This window comes from Oncorhynchus nerka, unplaced genomic scaffold (genome assembly GCF_034236695.1).
Source record: "Oncorhynchus nerka isolate Pitt River unplaced genomic scaffold, Oner_Uvic_2.0 unplaced_scaffold_965, whole genome shotgun sequence".
Lineage (NCBI taxonomy): Eukaryota > Metazoa > Chordata > Actinopteri > Salmoniformes > Salmonidae > Oncorhynchus > Oncorhynchus nerka.
This window is the reverse complement of record NW_027040350.1, coordinates 178,676-199,557: the sequence shown is the minus strand read 5'-3', so window position 1 is coordinate 199,557 and position 20,882 is coordinate 178,676.

Here is a 20,882-nt window from a genome sequence, read left to right as displayed (position 1 = left end):
GCACTGAATGCAATTGGTGTAGACTTTACAGTGAAATGTTATCTTAAAAGCCCTTCCCAACGATGCAGAGTTAAAAAATAAGATAGTAACACGAGGAATAAAATAAAATACACAAGAATGGAGCTCTATACAGGAAGTACCAGTACCACAGTCGTATCATCAGCCAATTTAATGATGGTGTTGGAGTCATGCGTTGCCAACCAGTTATGGGTGAACAGGGAGCACAGGAGGGGACTAAGGATACACCCTTTAGGGGCCTCCGTGTTGAGGGTCAGTGTGGCGGAGGTGTGTCATGACCAGCCTTCCAATGCACTTCATAATTACAGTAGTGAGTGCTACAGGGCGATGGTCATTTAGGCAGGTCACCTTGCAGCTTTTGGGAACAGGGACACTGGTGGACAGCTTGAATGATGTTGGGATTACAGACTGGGACACGTAGATACAGTATGTCTGTGAAGACACTGGCCCGCCGGTCTGCGCATGTTCGAGAACACGGCCTGGTATTCCGCCCGGCGGCTTTGTGATTGTTAACCTGTTTAAACTTTTTGCTCACATCTGCCACGGAGAGCGAGATCACACAGTCATTAAGGAAAACAGGGTCTTTCACTCATGGAACAGTGTTATATTCCTCAAAGCCAGCATAAAAGGCATTTAGCTCGTTTGGGAGTTCTGCATCGCTGGGAAACTCACGACTGTGTTTGCCTTTGTAATCCGTTGTCCTCTGCAAGCCCTGCCACATACGACGAGTGTCAGAGACAGTGTAATAGGATTCCACCGTCCTCCTATATTGTCCTTTTGCATGTTTGATGTCTCATCGGAGGTCGTAGGGGGCTTTCTTGTATGCGTCCATGGTCTTGTCCCGTTCTTTGTAAGCAGTAGCTCTAGCCTTTATCCCAGCACGGATATTGCCTGTACTCCATGGTTTTTGGTTTGGATACGTTCTTATGGTCACTATGGGGACGACAGCATGTATGCACTTATTAATGGAGCTCGTGAATGCTGTGGTAAACTCTTCAAAGCTATCGGACGAATCCCGGGAACATATCCCAGTCTGTACTAGCAAAACAATGTCGCATCTGCTTCATCCGACCACTTCTGTATTGAGGGCATCACTGTTACTTCCTGATTGAGCTTTTGTTTGTAAGCAGAAGAATGGAGTCATGGTCAGATTTGCCAAAGGGAGGACGAGGGAGGGCTTTGTATGTGTTTCTGTGGGTAGAATAAAAGTCTTTTCAAGTTTTAGCGCCGCCCTGGTGGTGCAGGAGACGTGTCGTTAGAAGTGAGGTTGGACAGTTTTAAGTCTCCTCGCGTTAAAGTCTTCGCCCACCAGGCCTCTGGATGAGCGGTTTCTTTTTTGTTTATGGCCCCATACAGTTGATTGAGTGCCAGTGTTGGCTTGTAGGGGGGGATGTAGACGCCCGTGATAATTACAGATGAGAACTCTCTTGGTAGATAAAAGAGTCTGCAGCTTACCATGAGGTATTCTATATCAGGTGAGCAAAAGTTCAAGATTTCCTTTACACTGGAGGCAGCACACCAGTTGTTATTTATGAAAAAACACACTCCACCTTCTTTCGATTTGCCCAGAGCCACCATACAATCCTGCCGTTGTATGGAGTACTACATGCATAGCGTGATCATCCAGCCACGTTTCAGTAAGACATATAATATAGCAGCTGTTCAAGTCTCTCACATAGGAGACTCTCGAACGAAGCTCATCCATCTTATTCTCGACCGGACATTTTCCAACAGAACGTAGGAGAGCTCAGTTCAATTTCACTAGGGCTCCAGCTCGTCCCCCGCGTCTACACCTGTGGCGTTTTTGTAGCCCATGTAACAAAGGAATATGGTCCGGTGTGAAAAGTGGAACAGTCCCCTCATGATGAGTTCAGAATTCGCTGTGGCCCCCATCCCTCAGCAATGTTGTCCATCCCTGATATAGACCTACTTAAATTCCCCACATAACTCAGAATTTCCGTAGGCCTACTGGAAGTTGTATGCTTTTTTTCAAGATAATCTTTCCATTTCAAACAAAGTTTTATCCATACACTTGTAAAACGTTTCTGGCTTGTTTCTAGTGTAACCATTTATGGTTCAAACCTTTTCACCTTTGGAATATATATATATATATATTTTTTATTATGAAAATATTTAAAAGTAAAACCAATTCATTCATCTGTGTAGAAAGCTGTCCCCGTTGAATAACCCTTTGAGAACCATATGTTCTTGTTGTTGTTGAGTTTTTAGGCACACAGATGCTTACATTAGGGCTTATTAAAATAAAATAAAAAGGCTAACTCCATACTTTTTATCCAATTCACCCAATTCAGAGGAAGATTTTTTAATTTACAGTCACAAAAAGCAATTACAGGTGTATCTTTTTTGCTATTTTCGGTGGTCAACGTCTTAATTATTTAATTTGACTCTCAGCATCTGAGAAATTGCAATTTCCCATGATGCACCAACTAAAATAAAGTTTGACAGATTTCGCTTGATGTGCTTATTTGTAGCCAATGTCTTGTCATTCTATGTCCTGACCACAAGATGGCATCTGGGACAGAACATGGCCAGCAGCTCTGCCCGTGGAAATGTAGTCTGTGGTGCGCAGGATCCTATATGATAGACTTAGAGCGACCATTTCACCTCACACACACACACACACACACACACACACACACACGCGCGCGCAGATTCACGGATGGCCCTCATTTGTGTATCCCTTTGACAGTTAGTGTGGTTTAGTCCCATCCGCCTACCCTTCATATCCATCCAGAGTTTGTAAAAACAAAAAAGTATTTAAGTGTGATACAATAATACAGATGATTTATGAATAAAACCGCATTGAGGACCAAAAACAATCATAGTCCAACATGGTACACGCCTCCTCTATAATACATTACATCGTCTATACACATGTATGCATAAACAAAAACAAAGTCGGCTACAGTGGATAAAAGGGAGCTCAGGCACAAACGTCTCTATTGGAGGATAAGATGGCGGGCTTTGGTGTAGGCCTTTACAATATTGTTTCCTAATAAAATGTCACAGAATATATTATTTTCATCAAGACCGTTAGCGTTTTCCTTTTGGCTAGACAGCTGACAAAAAAATATTATGCCTAATTTCATTGTTTACCCAACCCGTAAAGCAAGGCATAGCATAAGTTTCAATGGAACCAACATTGCAAAAAGTACACACACATTTGTCTAAGAGAGTGTTTGTGTATGGACCAGTCTCAATAGCGAGCGACCACATCAACATTTTGCAAAGGAGCTTCGATATTGGTCGGATGAAACAGTACGCATATCAGGTTCTGTCCCAAAAGTACATTTAAAAAGGCATTAAGTGATGAAGCTTGTTACTTTCAGGTTTGTTTATCAGTTCGTACCACTTTAGTTTAAAAAAAAGTATTTGACATGGTACATAACATTTTGCTTTGCAGTTGCAACATCACGAGCCCATAAGAGTACGCATTTACACAGACATTAATTTGGCATGCCACAAAATCTCAGCACATCATTTATTTGATTTTAAATAGCCACTGGTGATGCCATAGAGCTTTTCAACCCATATCCACACCAAGGTTAAATCTGCAGGCATGGTTTAAAAACAACATTAGCGTTAGTATAATTTCTGTGCCCCCATACTGCTGCAGAATAAGTAATAATAGGTAGCGCCAATGAATCAAACAGTTTTGTGAAACATTTAAAAGGTAGGCTACCCATGGCTTTAAACTTTGCAATGATGGCACCAAGGGCACGGTTCACATGGTGATCTAAAAATGCATTCATAATCAACCCCAGATACTGTACTTGTACTACCCACGAACAACATCTAACATGGCAGGACCACAGGAGAAAATAGAAGGTGTTCTATGGTGTATTATCTTAGTTTTGTCTACATTGATATTCAGTTTCCATAGTTCACACCAGTAAAAAAAAATGTTTTTACATTTCATGATGCTCTTCTTCAATTTCAGAGATGAATCCCAGCTAGCAAATATGGTTCCTTGGAAGTTGTGGGAACATACGTTTTAGGTTTCCCATTGGTTCTAGGAACAAAGCCCTAACATTCCTGATGGGTAAAACTGAATGTTTTTTTTTAAAGTTCTGAGAACAGAAGTAAAAATTATACCTGTTCTGGGAATGTACAATTTTAGGTTGCAGGGAGGTTCTGATTACGTTTCATTATGGTTCCCTGAAAGTTTTCCTGGGAGGTTTTATTGACGTCTGAGAATGTCAATTATAGGTTATTTGAGGTTTTTTAATAACTTCCTTAAAACTTTAACTGAATGTTTCAATACGACTTTTAATAACACTGCTAGCTTAGTTTGTGTTAACTGGTTTGAACTCCAAGCACAGATATGACACATGGAAAGGATTTTGCTTAGGCAGTAATCATGCAAACACATGTATTTTTTTATTGTGACACAGCATCAGTGAGATTCAAGCCTATGATATTCTGTTCTCTATCCATGGAATTAGTCCTGTTCACCACTAGGATGGAAATAGCATGCCATGTTATTTATTTTAAAACTCATACAAAGCTGTACATTTTCATCTATTAAAATAGACCCCATTTCAAAGGAAACAAGGTCTCATTAAGATAAGGTTAGTGGGCACAGCCACAATTAGTGGGCACAGCCAACACACCTGAACACACTTAAAGATTTGGTTCTCAGAACGTTATGTGCTAGCTGGGATAATTCATCTGCATATGAAAGAACAGACACTTGTTCAGACAGACACATTTTCCTAGAGCTTTTATGGCCAGAGTGAGATCATTAACCTTTTACAGCAGTGGGCTAAATCAGGATCACACAGAGTGATTCGAGGTAGTCTTAAACAAATCTACTTTGAAACAAAAGTATATACCTCACACGCATGGTTATGGGTTTAAAAGAAAGAAGACACCTGTACCATGTCAGATATAAGAGCTGTAATGTATTACATTTTTTGTTTGCATCCCAATATTACACTTTATATACACCACAGAAGACTGAAATATAACAAAACCCTTTGACATAGAAACACCGGATTAGGTGATACAATGCAACCCTGTTTCACAACACTGTCAACGACGAACCAGTCAGTAAGGCAGCCATTGACTTGAACACAACATTTCACATTATCATACTGTACATGGAGACAAGGCATTTCAGGATGTTACCATTTAGACCAAATGACTCCAGCTTGTCCCATAACATACAGTACATGACCAAAAGAATGTGGACGCCTGCTCATCGAACATCTCATTGCAAAATCATGGGCATTAATATGAAGTTGGTCCCGCCCCTTTGCTGCTATAACAGCCGCCAATCATCTGGGAAGGCTTTCCACTAGATTTTGGAACATTGCTGCAGGGATTTGCTTCCATTCAGCCACAAGAGCATTAGTGAGGTTGGGCACAGATGTTGGGCTCGCAGTCGGCGTTCCAATTCATCCCAAAGGTGTTCAATGGGGTTAAGTTCAGGGCTCTATGCAGGCCAGTCAAATTCTTCCACACCGATCTCAACAAACATTGCTTGGTGCACGGGGGAATTGTCATGCTGAAACAGCTAAGGGACTTCCCCAAACTGTTACTACATAGTTGGGAGCACAGAATCATCTATAATGTCATTGTATGCTGTAGTGTTAAGATTTCCCTTCACCGGAACTAATGGGCCTCGCCCAAACCATGAAAAACAGCCCCAGACCATTATTCCTCATCCACCAAACTTTACAGTTGGCACTATGCATTCGGGCAGGTAGCATTCTGATGGCATCCGCCAAACCCAGACTTGTCCATCGGATTGCCAGATGGTGCTCCAGAGTCCAATGGTGCTTGGCCATGGAAACCCATTTCATGAAGCTCCTGACAAACAGATCATTCTTGATGGATCAATGACAGACACACAGCCTTCCTGGAAATGAGGAAGTCCCTGCTCCTAATCACAGCAGAGTCACTGAACCAGTCTAAATTCTTACGAGGGACCAGGTTGTAATCCATAACACATCGGCCCTTTGATGTAATTCCCTTCCATCAGCACGATGGCTATTTAAAGGCACCCGATATGAGAAAAGGGGCAAGCTCCTGATACCTGTACACAAGTAAACTCTCATAATAGTCTGGTGTAGCAACATACCTAGAGGAGTTGGCTGGGGGTAGATAGCAAACTGCCTCGGTGAAGACGTGGTTTGACCGGAGATGTTGTTTAGCTTTTAGTTTAACCCATAGGATGACCTCTCAATACAAAAGGCCTTCTCACATTGACAGATAATAGTGGTCCTTGTCTCGTGTCTTTCATCTCTCTTCTTGTCACAAACTGGATCTCGGCATATAAAAGGGGACAGTTATGTAATTTGGGATTGAAGCAGAAATGTGACAATTCTTAGAAAGGTTTACACAACAGAAGGTATTATAGATCAAATTCAGCATCAACAAAAAAATCGGGAAAAACATTTGGGTGGAACGTCGATAAATGTCTGTTGAGATTTGAAGCTTTCTACATTGTACTCTGATACAGTTCATCTTGTTTATTATCTCGCTATAATGTTTTTGTTTCATTTCCACATCTTCTCCTCTCACTCTTTTTATAAAGGTGCCACTCATTGGCCAATCACCGTCTCGGGAGGTGACATCATCGACCGGGAGTTGTGTGACGAACTTCGGTTACCACTGAACGTTTTTCAGGGGTCAAAGTCAGATGGCAAATAAGACATCCAGGGCAGGGGGATAGGAATAACCCCACCCCCTTACCTCCCCAACCCCACTTGTACAAGGAGGGGGGAGGGAGGTGGGTGGGTGGGGGTGAGGAGTGAGCAGTGGGTCATGAGGCTGCTTCGAACAGGTCAACTATGTGCCCTGCATAGACATGTCTCTACGGTGATGTTACCTCTTCCCTGCCTGCTGAAAATAGTATGTGACAATTCGAGTCGATGTATAATTCAAACCCTGATTGTACGGATATACGACATATTGTAAAAAAAACGACATGCACCAGGAAGTGATGGCCGCGGAAGAACCCGAGACTCCAAACATGGCTTGTCTCGTTGAACATTTCCCAGACAGTAGCACGTTCACACACAGTCTCATATTGTTCTATTCAACTCCCAATCATTTTCTGTTGAACATTTCCCAGACAGTAGCACGTTCACACACAGTCTCATATTGTTCTATTCAACTCCCAATCATTTTCTGTTGAACATTTCCCAGACAGTAGCACGTTCACACACAGTCTCATATTGTTCTCTTCAACTCCCAATCATTTTCTGTGTTTGACTTTTTCCCAGGGTTTTTGTGATCGGAGCTGATCGGACAGGTGGCATAGCGTGGAGCCGATCTGGCACTTTTACCGGCCAATAAAAATAGCTGCGGCCTCCATGATGTCACCGCTAAGTAAATCACAGTCTGATCTCTCTGGGCTGACTGGCTGTAGCTGCTCTGGGTAAGAGGCACGAGGGTCTGCCGGACCGCCCTAATTCTCCACCTTTTCTTTCCTACAATCTATCTCTCTCTTATTACTCCCTCTCGCCGTCTCTCTCCTCACTATTTACAGTAGTCTCCACCCCGTACCCAACCTTGCTCGTTGTATGGCTGATCACTTCATATGTTTCTCTCACTCTCCTTTTCTCTCATCACTCTTTTCTTTTGCGTCCCTCCCTCCCTTTTCAGTTTCTCTTGATGACTCGATCGCTCGACCTCTCGGCTTGCATTCTAGTGTTTCACTAGCCTTGCTATCTTTCGAGTGCTTCGGGATGCATGCCATGTAGTACATAGACCCAACCACCAGAACCCAGGGCACCTTGGAGAATCAGGGGGAGTCACTTAAAGGATGCAGAGGCAAGGAGAGAAAGACGTTGGTGGCCTGCACCAACAACTCTCTTCCCTGCGTAGTTCCAAAGGTCTAAAAGCAACTGCTGATCTCACTCCTCCATACCTGGCATTCTGAGGCGCCAACACCATGTGGCTGCCGCGGAACCCGATCACCTGTAAATCAGCCACTGTTTGACCATGTGACATGCCACATTTGTGATACCCCCCCGACACCGGTATTACCCCCCTTTCTCCCGCCTTGTCCCCACATCCATGTCTTCTTTACTGGTAGCTTACCCCCCCCCTCTATGAACCTCTGTCTTCCCCTCTGGAAGCAGTATATATGACATCAGCGACCCTGCGGCAGCGCGGCATGCACGCCGTGCGGAAAGGAGGAAGGAGACACACGGCCGTGCGGCGGGAGGAATGTGGCACCCGCCAGCTACTCCCGCCGCGTTGTTAATTCACATTCTGTCCATTTGAGAGGGTTAGCCATTAATAAACAGGCAGAGTGAGGGGAAAGTGGCTGTGTTTGCCGACTGCCTGGATTCACATTCTGTCCATTTGAGAGGGTTAGCCATTAATAAACAGGCAGAGTGAGGGGAAAGTGGCTGTGTTTGCCGACTGCCTGGATTCACATTCTGTCCATTTGAGAGGGTTAGCCATTAATAAACAGGCAGAGTGAGGGGAAAGTGACTGTGTTTGCCGACTGCCTGGATTCACATTCTGTCCATTTGAGAGGGTTAGCCATTAATAAACAGGCAGAGTGAGGGGAAAGTGGCTGTGTTTGCCGACTGCCTGGATTCACATTCTGTCCATTTGAGAAGGTTAGCCATTAATAAACAGGCAGAGTGAGGGGAAAGTGGCTGTGTTTGCCGACTGCCTGGATTCACATTCTGTCCATTTGAGAGGGTTAGCCATTAATAAACAGGCAGAGTGAGGGGAAAGTAGCTGTGTTTGCCGACTGCCTGGATTCACATTCTGTCCATTTGAGAGGGTTAGCCATTAATAAACAGGCAGAGTGAGGGGAAAGTGGCTGTGTTTGCCGACTGCCTGGATTCACATTCTGTCCATTTGAGAGAGTTAGCCATTAATAAACAGGCAGAGTGAGGGGAAAGTGGCTGTGTTTGCCGACTGCCTGGATTCACATTCTGTCCATTTGAGAGGGTTAGCCATTAATAAACAGGCAGAGTGAGGGGAAAGTGGCTGTGTTTGCCGACTGCCTGGATTCACATTCTGTCCATTTGAGAAGGTTAGCCATTAATAAACAGGCAGAGTGAGGGGAAAGTGGCTGTGTTTGCCGACTGCCTGGATTCACATTCTGTCCATTTGAGAGGGTTAGCCATTAATAAACAGGCAGAGTGAGGGGAAAGTGGCTGTGTTTGCCGACTTCCTGGATTCACATTCTGTCCATTTGAGAGGGTTAGCCATTAATAAACAGGCAGAGTGAGGCGAAAGTGGCTGTGTTTGCCGACTGCCTGGATTCACATTCTGTCCATTTGAGAGAGTTAGCCATTAATAAACAGGCAGAGTGAGGGGAAAGTGGCTGTGTTTGCCGACTGCCTGGATTCACATTCTGTCCATTTGAGAGGGTTAGCCATTAATAAACAGGCAGAGTGAGGGGAAAGTGGCTGTGTTTGCCGACTGCCTGGATTCACATTCTGTCCATTTGAGAAGGTTAGCCATTAATAAACAGGCAGAGTGAGGGGAAAGTGGCTGTGTTTGCCGACTGCCTGGATTCACATTCTGTCCATTTGAGAGGGTTAGCCATTAATAAACAGGCAGAGTGAGGGGAAAGTGGCTGTGTTTGCCGACTGCCTGGATTCACATTCTGTCCATTTGAGAGGGTTAGCCATTAATAAACAGGCAGAGTGAGGGGAAAGTGGCTGTGTTTGCCGACTGCCTGGATTCACATTCTGTCCATTTGAGAGGGTTAGCCATTAATAAACAGGCAGAGTGAGGGGAAAGTGGCTGTGTTTGCCGACTGCCTGGATTCACATTCTGTCCATTTGAGAGGGTTAGCCATTAATAAACAGGCAGAGTGAGGGAAAGTGGCTGTGTTTGCCGACTGCCTGGATTCACATTCTGTCCATTTGAGAAGGTTAGCCATTAATAAACAGGCAGAGTGAGGGAAAGTGGCTGTGTTTGCCGACTGCCTGGATTCACATTCTGTCCATTTGAGAGGGTTAGCCATTAATAAACAGGCAGAGTGAGGGGAAAGTGGCTGTGTTTGCCGACTGCCTGGATTCACATTCTGTCCATTTGAGAGAGTTAGCCATTAATAAACAGGCAGAGTGAGGGGAAAGTGGCTGTGTTTGCCGACTGCCTGGATTCACATTCTGTCCATTTGAGAGGGTTAGCCATTAATAAACAGGCAGAGTGAGGGGAAAGTGGCTGTGTTTGCCGACTGCCTGGATTCACATTCTGTCCATTTGAGAGGGTTAGCCATTAATAAACAGGCAGAGTGAGGGGAAAGTTGCTGTGTTTGCCGACTGCCTGGATTCACATTCTGTCCATTTGAGAGGGTTAGCCATTAATAAACAGGCAGAGTGAGGGGAAAGTGGCTGTGTTTGCCGACTGCCTGGATTCACATTCTGTCCATTTGAGAAGGTTAGCCATTAATAAACAGGCAGAGTGAGGGGAAAGTGGCTGTGTTTGCCGACTGCCTGGATTCACATTCTGTCCATTTGAGAGGGTTAGCCATTAATAAACAGGCAGAGTGAGGGGAAAGTGGCTGTGTTTGCCGACTGCCTGGATTCACATTCTGTCCATTTGAGAGGGTTAGCCATTAATAAACAGGCAGAGTGAGGGGAAAGTGGCTGTGTTTGCCGACTTCCTGGATTCACATTCTGTCCATTTGAGAGTTAGCCATTAATAAACAGGCAGAGTGAGGGGAAAGTGGCTGTGTTTGCCGACTGCCTGGATTCACATTCTGTCCATTTGAGAGGGTTAGCCATTAATAAACAGGCAGAGTGAGGGGAAAGTGGCTGTGTTTGCCGACTGCCTGGATTCACATTCTGTCCATTTGAGAGAGTTAGCCATTAATAAACAGGCAGAGTGAGGGGAAAGTGGCTGTGTTTGCCGACTGCCTGGATTCACATTCTGTCCATTTGAGAGGGTTAGCCATTAATAAACAGGCAGAGTGAGGGAAAGTGGCTGTGTTTGCCGACTGCCTGGATTCACATTCTGTCCATTTGAGAAGGTTAGCCATTAATAAACAGGCAGAGTGAGGGGAAAGTGGCTGTGTTTGCCGACTGCCTGGATTCACATTCTGTCCATTTGAGAGGGTTAGCCATTAATAAACAGGCAGAGTGAGGGGAAAGTGGCTGTGTTTGCCGACTGCCTGGATTCACATTCTGTCCATTTGAGAGGGTTAGCCATTAATAAACAGGCAGAGTGAGGGGAAAGTGGCTGTGTTTGCCGACTGCCTGGATTCACATTCTGTCCATTTGAGAGGGTTAGCCATTAATAAACAGGCAGAGTGAGGGGAAAGTGGCTGTGTTTGCCGACTGCCTGGATTCACATTCTGTCCATTTGAGAGGTTAGCCATTAATAAACAGGCAGAGTGAGGGGAAAGTGGCTGTGTTTGCCGACTGCCTGGATTCACATTCTGTCCATTTGAGAAGGTTAGCCATTAATAAACAGGCAGAGTGAGGGGAAAGTGGCTGTGTTTGCCGACTGCCTGGATTCACATTCTGTCCATTTGAGAGGGTTAGCCATTAATAAACAGGCAGAGTGAGGGGAAAGTGGCTGTGTTTGCCGACTGCCTGGATTCACATTCTGTCCATTTGAGAAGGTTAGCCATTAATAAACAGGCAGAGTGAGGGGAAAGTGGCTGTGTTTGCCGACTGCCTGGATTCACATTCTGTCCATTTGAGAGGGTTAGCCATTAATAAACAGGCAGAGTGAGGGGAAAGTGGCTGTGTTTGCCGACTGCCTGGATTCACATTCTGTCCATTTGAGAGGGTTAGCCATTAATAAACAGGCAGAGTGAGGGGAAAGTGGCTGTGTTTGCCGACTGCCTGGATTCACATTCTGTCCATTTGAGAGGGTTAGCCATTAATAAACAGGCAGAGTGAGGGGAAAGTGGCTGTGTTTGCCGACTGCCTGGATTCACATTCTGTCCATTTGAGAGGGTTAGCCATTAATAAACAGGCAGAGTGAGGGGAAAGTGGCTGTGTTTGCCGACTGCCTGGATTCACATTCTGTCCATTTGAGAGGGTTAGCCATTAATAAACAGGCAGAGTGAGGGGAAAGTGGCTGTGTTTGCCGACTGCCTGGATTCACATTCTGTCCATTTGAGAGGGTTAGCCATTAATAAACAGGCAGAGTGAGGGGAAAGTGGCTGTGTTTGCCGACTGCCTGGATTCACATTCTGTCCATTTGAGAGGGTTAGCCATTAATAAACAGGCAGAGTGAGGGAAAGTGGCTGTGTTTGCCGACTGCCTGGATTCACATTCTGTCCATTTGAGAGGGTTAGCCATTAATAAACAGGCAGAGTGAGGGGAAAGTGGCTGTGTTTGCCGACTGCCTGGATTCACATTCTGTCCATTTGAGAGGGTTAGCCATTAATAAACAGGCAGAGTGAGGGGAAAGTGGCTGTGTTTGCCGACTGCCTGGATTCACATTCTGTCCATTTGAGAGGGTTAGCCATTAATAAACAGGCAGAGTGAGGGGAAAGTGGCTGTGTTTGCCGACTGCCTGGATTCACATTCTGTCCATTTGAGAGGGTTAGCCATTAATAAACAGGCAGAGTGAGGGGAAAGTGGCTGTGTTTGCCGACTGCCTGGATTCACATTCTGTCCATTTGAGAGGGTTAGCCATTAATAAACAGGCAGAGTGAGGGGAAAGTGGCTGTGTTTGCCGACTGCCTGGATTCACATTCTGTCCATTTGAGAGGGTTAGCCATTAATAAACAGGCAGAGTGAGGGGAAAGTGGCTGTGTTTGCCGACTGCCTGGATTCACATTCTGTCCATTTGAGAGGGTTAGCCATTAATAAACAGGCAGAGTGAGGGGAAAGTGGCTGTGTTTGCCGACTGCCTGGATTCACATTCTGTCCATTTGAGAGGGTTAGCCATTAATAAACAGGCAGAGTGAGGGGAAAGTGGCTGTGTTTGCCGACTGCCTGGATTCACATTCTGTCCATTTGAGAGGGTTAGCCATTAATAAACAGGCAGAGTGAGGGGAAAGTGGCTGTGTTTGCCGACTGCCTGGATTCACATTCTGTCCATTTGAGAGGGTTAGCCATTAATAAACAGGCAGAGTGAGGGAAAGTGGCTGTGTTTGCCGACTGCCTGGATTCACATTCTGTCCATTTGAGAGGGTTAGCCATTAATAAACAGGCAGAGTGAGGGAAAGTGGCTGTGTTTGCCGACTGCCTGGATTCACATTCTGTCCATTTGAGAGGGTTAGCCATTAATAAACAGGCAGAGTGAGGGAAAGTGGCTGTGTTTGCCGACTGCCTGGATTCACATTCTGTCCATTTGAGAGGGTTAGCCATTAATAAACAGGCAGAGTGAGGGGAAAGTGGCTGTGTTTGCCGACTGCCTGGATTCACATTCTGTCCATTTGAGAGGTTAGCCATTAATAAACAGGCAGAGTGAGGGGAAAATGGCTGTGTTTGCCGACTGCCTGGATTCACATTCTGTCCATTTGAGAGGGTTAGCCATTAATAAACAGGCAGAGTGAGGGAAAGTGGCTGTGTTTGCCGACTGCCTGGATTCACATTCTGTCCATTTGAGAGGGTTAGCCATTAATAAACAGGCAGAGTGAGGGAAAGTGGCTGTGTTTGCCGACTGCCTGGATTCACATTCTGTCCATTTGAGAGGGTTAGCCATTAATAAACAGGCAGAGTGAGGGGAAAGTGGCTGTGTTTGCCGACTGCCTGGATTCACATTCTGTCCATTTGAGAGGGTTAGCCATTAATAAACAGGCAGAGTGAGGGGAAAGTGGCTGTGTTTGCCGACTGCCTGGATTCACATTCTGTCCATTTGAGAGGGTTAGCCATTAATAAACAGGCAGAGTGAGGGAAAGTGGCTGTGTTTGCCGACTGCCTGGATTCACATTCTGTCCATTTGAGAGGGTTAGCCATTAATAAACAGGCAGAGTGAGGGGAAAGTGGCTGTGTTTGCCGACTGCCTGGATTCACATTCTGTCCATTTGAGAGGTTAGCCATTAATAAACAGGCAGAGTGAGGGGAAAGTGGCTGTGTTTGCCGACTGCCTGGATTCACATTCTGTCCATTTGAGAGGGTTAGCCATTAATAAACAGGCAGAGTGAGGGAAAGTGGCTGTGTTTGCCGACTGCCTGGATTCACATTCTGTCCATTTGAGAGGGTTAGCCATTAATAAACAGGCAGAGTGAGGGGAAAGTGGCTGTGTTTGCCGACTGCCTGGATTCACATTCTGTCCATTTGAGAGGGTTAGCCATTAATAAACAGGCAGAGTGAGGGAAAGTGGCTGTGTTTGCCGACTGCCTGGATTCACATTCTGTCCATTTGAGAGGGTTAGCCATTAATAAACAGGCAGAGTGGGGAAAGTGGCTGTGTTTGCCGACTGCCTGGATTCACATTCTGTCCATTTGAGAGGGTTAGCCATTAATAAACAGGCAGAGTGAGGGGAAAGTGGCTGTGTTTGCCGACTGCCTGGATTCACATTCTGTCCATTTGAGAGGTTAGCCATTAATAAACAGGCAGAGTGAGGGGAAAGTGGCTGTGTTTGCCGACTGCCTGGATTCACATTCTGTCCATTTGAGAGGGTTAGCCATTAATAAACAGGCAGAGTGAGGGGAAAGTGGCTGTGTTTGCCGACTGCCTGGATTCACATTCTGTCCATTTGAGAGGGTTAGCCATTAATAAACAGGCAGAGTGAGGGGAAAGTGGCTGTGTTTGCCGACTGCCTGGATTCACATTCTGTCCATTTGAGAGGGTTAGCCATTAATAAACAGGCAGAGTGAGGGGAAAGTGGCTGTGTTTGCCGACTGCCTGGATTCACATTCTGTCCATTTGAGAGGGTTAGCCATTAATAAACAGGCAGAGTGAGGGGAAAGTAGCTGTGTTTGCCGACTGCCTGGATTCACATTCTGTCCATTTGAGAGGGTTAGCCATTAATAAACAGGCAGAGTGAGGGGAAAGTGGCTGTGTTTGCCGACTGCCTGGATTCACATTCTGTCCATTTGAGAGGGTTAGCCATTAATAAACAGGCAGAGTGAGGGAAAGTGGCTGTGTTTGCCGACTGCCTGGATTCACATTCTGTCCATTTGAGAGGGTTAGCCATTAATAAACAGGCAGAGTGAGGGAAAGTGGCTGTGTTTGCCGACTGCCTGGATTCACATTCTGTCCATTTGAGAGGGTTAGCCATTAATAAACAGGCAGAGTGAGGGAAAGTGGCTGTGTTTGCCGACTGCCTGGATTCACATTCTGTCCATTTGAGAGGGTTAGCCATTAATAAACAGGCAGAGTGAGGGGAAAGTGGCTGTGTTTGCCGACTGCCTGGATTCACATTCTGTCCATTTGAGAGGGTTAGCCATTAATAAACAGGCAGAGTGAGGGGAAAGTGGCTGTGTTTGTCGACTGCCTGGATTCACATTCTGTCCATTTGAGAGGGTTAGCCATTAATAAACAGGCAGAGTGAGGGAAAGTGGCTGTGTTTGCCGACTGCCTGGATTCACATTCTGTCCATTTGAGAGGGTTAGCCATTAATAAACAGGCAGAGTGAGGGGAAAGTGGCTGTGTTTGTCGACTGCCTGGATTCACATTCTGTCCATTTGAGAGGGTTAGCCATTAATAAACAGGCAGAGTGAGGGGAAAGTGGCTGTGTTTGCCGACTGCCTGGATTCACATTCTGTCCATTTGAGAGGGTTAGCCATTAATAAACAGGCAGAGTGAGGGGAAAGTGGCTGTATTTGCCGACTGCCAAGATTCACATGCTGTCCATTTGAGAGGGTTAGCCATTAATAAACAGGCAGAGTGAGGGGAAAGTGGCTGTGTTTGCCGACTGCCTGGATTCACATTCTGTCCATTTGAGAGGGTTAGCCATTAATAAACAGGCAGAGTGAGGGGAAAGTGGCTGTGTTTGCCGACTGCCTGGATTCACATTCTGTCCATTTGAGAGGGTTAGCCATTAATAAACAGGCAGAGTGAGGGGAAAGTAGCTGTGTTTGCCGACTGCCTGGATTCACATTCTGTCCATTTGAGAGAGTTAGCCATTAATAAACAGGCAGAGTGAGGGGAAAGTGGCTGTGTTTGCCGACTGCCTGGATTCACATTCTGTCCATTTGAGAAGGTTAGCCATTAATAAACAGGCAGAGTGAGGGGAAAGTGGCTGTGTTTGCCGACTGCCTGGATTCACATTCTGTCCATTTGAGAGGGTTAGCCATTAATAAACAGGCAGAGTGAGGGGAAAAGTGGTTGTGTTTGCCGACTGCCTGGATTCACATTCTGTCCATTTGAGAGGGTTAGCCATTAATAAACAGGCAGAGTGAGGGGAAAGTGGCTGTGTTTGCCGACTGCCTGGATTCACATTCTGTCCATTTGAGAGGGTTAGCCATTAATAAACAGGCAGAGTGAGGGGAAAGTGGCTGTATTTGCCGACTGCCTGGATTCACATGCTGTCCATTTGAGAGGGTTAGCCATTAATAAACAGGCAGAGTGAGGGAAAGTGGCTGTGTTTGCCGACTGCCTGGATTCACATTCTGTCCATTTGAGAGGGTTAGCCATTAATAAACAGGCAGAGTGAGGGGAAAGTGGCTGTGTTTGCCGACTGCCTGGATTCACATTCTGTCCATTTGAGAGGGTTAGCCATTAATAAACAGGCAGAGTGAGGGGAAAGTAGCTGTGTTTGCCGACTGCCTGGATTCACATTCTGTCCATTTGAGAGAGTTAGCCATTAATAAACAGGCAGAGTGAGGGGAAAGTGGCTGTGTTTGCCGACTGCCTGGATTCACATTCTGTCCATTTGAGAAGGTTAGCCATTAATAAACAGGCAGAGTGAGGTTAAAGTGGCTGTGTTTGCCGACTGCCTGGATTCACATTCTGTCCATTTGAGAGGGTTAGCCATTAATAAACAGGCAGAGTGAGGGGAAAGTGGCTGTGTCTGTCGACTGCCTGGATTCACATTCTGTCCATTTGAGAGGGTTAGCCATTAATAAACAGGCAGAGCTATGTTTGACTGCCTGGATTCACATTCTGGAAAGTAAACAGGCTGAGGGAAAGTGTTTGCCGACTGCCTGGATTCACATTCTGTCCATTTGAGAGGGTTAGCCATTAATAAACAGGCAGAGTGAGGGGAAAGTGGCTGTGTTTGCCGACTGCCTGGATTCACATTCTGTCCATTTGAGAGGGTTAGCCATTAATAAACAGGCAGAGTGAGGGGAAAGTGGCTGTGTTTGCCGACTGCCTGGATTCACATTCTGTCCATTTGAGAGGGTTAGCCATTAATAAACAGGCAGAGTGAGGGGAAAGTGGCTGTGTTTGCCGACTGCCTGGATTCACATTCTGTCCATTTGAGAGGGTTAGCCATTAATAAACAGGCAGAGTGAGGGAAAGTGGCTGTGTTTGCCGACTGCCTGATTCACATTTTGTCCATTTGAGAGGGTTAGCCATTAATAAACAGGCAGAGTGAGGGGAAAGTGGCTGTGTTTGCCGACTGCCTGGATTCACATTCTGTCCATTTGAGAGGGTTAGCCATTAATAAACAGGCAGAGTGAGGGGAAAGTGGCTGTGTTTGCCGACTGCCTGGATTCACATTCTGTCCATTTGAGAGGGTTAGCCATTAATAAACAGGCAGAGTGAGGGGAAAGTGGCTGTGTTTGCCGACTGCCTGGATTCACATTCTGTCCATTTGAGAGGGTTAGCCATTAATAAACAGGCAGAGTGAGGGGAAAGTGGCTGTGTTTGCCGACTGCCTGGATTCACATTCTGTCCATTTGAGAGGGTTAGGCATTAATAAACAGGCAGAGTGGGGAAAGTGGCTGTGTTTGCCGACTGCCTGGATTCACATTCTGTCCATTTGAGAGGGTTAGCCATTAATAAACAGGCAGAGTGAGGGGAAAGTGGCTGTGTTTGCCGACTGCCTGGATTCACATTCTGTCCATTTGAGAAGGTTAGCCATTAATAAACAGGCAGAGTGAGGGGAAAGTGGCTGTGTTTGTCGACTGCCTGGATTCACATTCTGTCCATTTGAGAGGGTTAGCCATTAATAAACAGGCAGAGTGAGGGGAAAGTGGCTGTGTTTGCCGACTGCCTGGATTCACATGCTGTCCATTTGAGAGGGTTAGCCATTAATAAACAGGCAGAGTGAGGGGAAAGTGGCTGTGTCTGTCGACTGCCTGGATTCACATTCTGTCCATTTGAGAGGGTTAGCCATTAATAAACAGGCAGAGTGAGGGAAAGTGGCTGTGTTTGCCGACTGCCTGGATTCACATTCTGTCCATTTGAGAGGGTTAGCCATTAATAAACAGGCAGAGTGAGGGGAAAGTGGCTGTGTTTGCCGACTGCCTGGATTCACATGCTGTCCATTTGAGAGGGTTAGCCATTAATAAACAGGCAGAGTGAGGGGAAAGTGGCTGTGTTTGCCGACTGCCTGGATTCACATTCTGGCCATTTGAGAGGGTTAGCCATTAATAAACAGGCAGAGTGAGGGGAAAGTGGCTGTGTTTGCCGACTGCCTGGATTCACATTCTGTCCATTTGAGAGGGTTAGCCATTAATAAACAGGCAGAGTGAGGGGAAAGTGGCTGTGTTTGCCGACTGCCTGGATTCACATTCTGTCCATTTGAGAGGGTTAGCCATTAATAAACAGGCAGAGTGAGGGGAAAGTGGCTGTGTTTGCCGACTGCCTGGATTCACATTCTGTCCATTTGAGAAGGTTAGCCATTAATAAACAGGCAGAGTGAGGGGAAAGTGGCTGTGTTTGCCGACTGCCTGGATTCACATTCTGTCCATTTGAGAGGGTTAGCCATTAATAAACAGGCAGAGTGAGGGGAAAGTGGCTGTGTTTGCCGACTGCCTGGATTCACATTCTGTCCATTTGAGAGGGTTAGCCATTAATAAACAGGCAGAGTGAGGGAAAGTGGCTGTGTTTGCCGACTGCCTGGATTCACATTCTGTCCATTTGAGAGGGTTAGCCATTAATAAACAGGCAGAGTGAGGGGAAAGTGGCTGTGTTTGCCGACTGCCTGGATTCACATGCTGTCCATTTGAGAGGGTTAGCCATTAATAAACAGGCAGAGTGAGGGGAAAGTGGCTGTGTCTGTCGACTGCCTGGATTCACATTCTGTCCATTTGAGAGGGTTAGCCATTAATAAACAGGCAGAGTGAGGGGAAAGTGGCTGTGTTTGCCGACTGCCTGGATTCACATTCTGTCCATTTGAGAGGGTTAGCCATTAATAAACAGGCAGAGTGAGGGGAAAGTGGCTGTATTTGCCGACTGCCTGGATTCACATGCTGTCCATTTGAGAGGGTTAGCCATTAATAAACAGGCAGAGTGAGGGGAAAGTGGCTGTGTTTGCCGACTGCCTGGATTCACATTCTGTCCATTTGAGAGGGTTAGCCATTAATAAACAGGCAGAGTGAGGGGAAAGTGGCTGTGTTTGCCGACTGCCTGGATTCACATTCTGTCCATTTGAGAGGGTTAGCCATTAATAAACAGGCAGAGTGAGGGGAAAGTAGCTGTGTTTGCCGACTGCCTGGATTCACATTCTGTCCATTTGAGAGAGTTAGCCATTAATAAACAGGCAGAGTGAGGGGAAAGTGGCTGTGTTTGCCGACTGCCTGGATTCACATTCTGTCCATTTGAGAAGGTTAGCCATTAATAAACAGGCAGAGTGAGGTTAAAGTGGCTGTGTTTGCCGACTGCCTGGATTCACATTCTGTCCATTTGAGAGGGTTAGCCATTAATAAACAGGCAGAGTGAGGGGAAAGTGGCTGTGTCTGTCGACTGCCTGGATTCACATTCTGTCCATTTGAGAGGGTTAGCCATTAATAAACAGGCAGAGTGAGGGGAAAGTGGCTATGTTTGCCGACTGCCTGGATTCACATTCTGTCCATTTGAGAGGGTTAGCCAATAATAAACAGGCAGAGTGAGGGGAAAGTGGCTGTATTTGCCGACTGCCTGGATTCACATGCTGTCCATTTGAGAGGGTTAGCCATTAATAAACAGGCAGAGTGAGGGGAAAGTGGCTGTGTTTGCCGACTGCCTGGATTCACATTCTGTCCATTTGAGAGGGTTAGCCATTAATAAACAGGCAGAGTGAGGGGAAAGTGGCTGTGTTTGCCGACTGCCTGGATTCACATTCTGTCCATTTGAGAGGGTTAGCCATTAATAAACAGGCAGAGTGAGGGGAAAGTAGCTGTGTTTGCCGACTGCCTGGATTCACATTCTGTCCATTTGAGAGAGTTAGCCATTAATAAACAGGCAGAGTGAGGGAAAGTGGCTGTGTTTGCCGACTGCCTGGATTCACATTCTGTCCATTTGAGAGGTTAGCCATTAATAAACAGGCAGAGTGAGGGGAAAGTGGCTGTGTTTGCCGACTGCCTGGATTCACATTCTGTCCATTTGAGAGGGTTAGCCATTAATAAACAGGCAGAGTGAGGGGAAAGTGGCTGTGTTTGCCGACTGCCTGGATTCACATTCTGTCCATTTGAGAGGGTTAGCCATTAATAAACAGGCAGAGTGAGGGGAAAGTGGCTGTGTTTGCCGACTGCCTGGATTCACATTCTGTCCATTTGAGAGGGTTGGCCATTAATAAACAGGCAGAGTGAGGGGAAAGTGGCTGTGTTTGCCGACTGCCTGGATTCACATTCTGTCCATTTGAGAGGGTTAGCCATTAATAAACAGGCAGAGTGAGGGGAAAGTGGCTGTGTTTGCCGACTGCCTGGATTCACATTCTGTCCATTTGAGAGGGTTAGCCATTAATAAACAGGCAGAGTGAGGGGAAAGTGGCTGTGTTTGCCGACTGCCTGGATTCACATTCTGTCCATTTGAGAGGGTTAGCCATTAATAAACAGGCAGAGTGAGGGGAAAGTGGCTGTGTTTGCCGACTGCCTGGATTCACATTCTGTCCATTTGAGAGGGTTAGCCATTAATAAA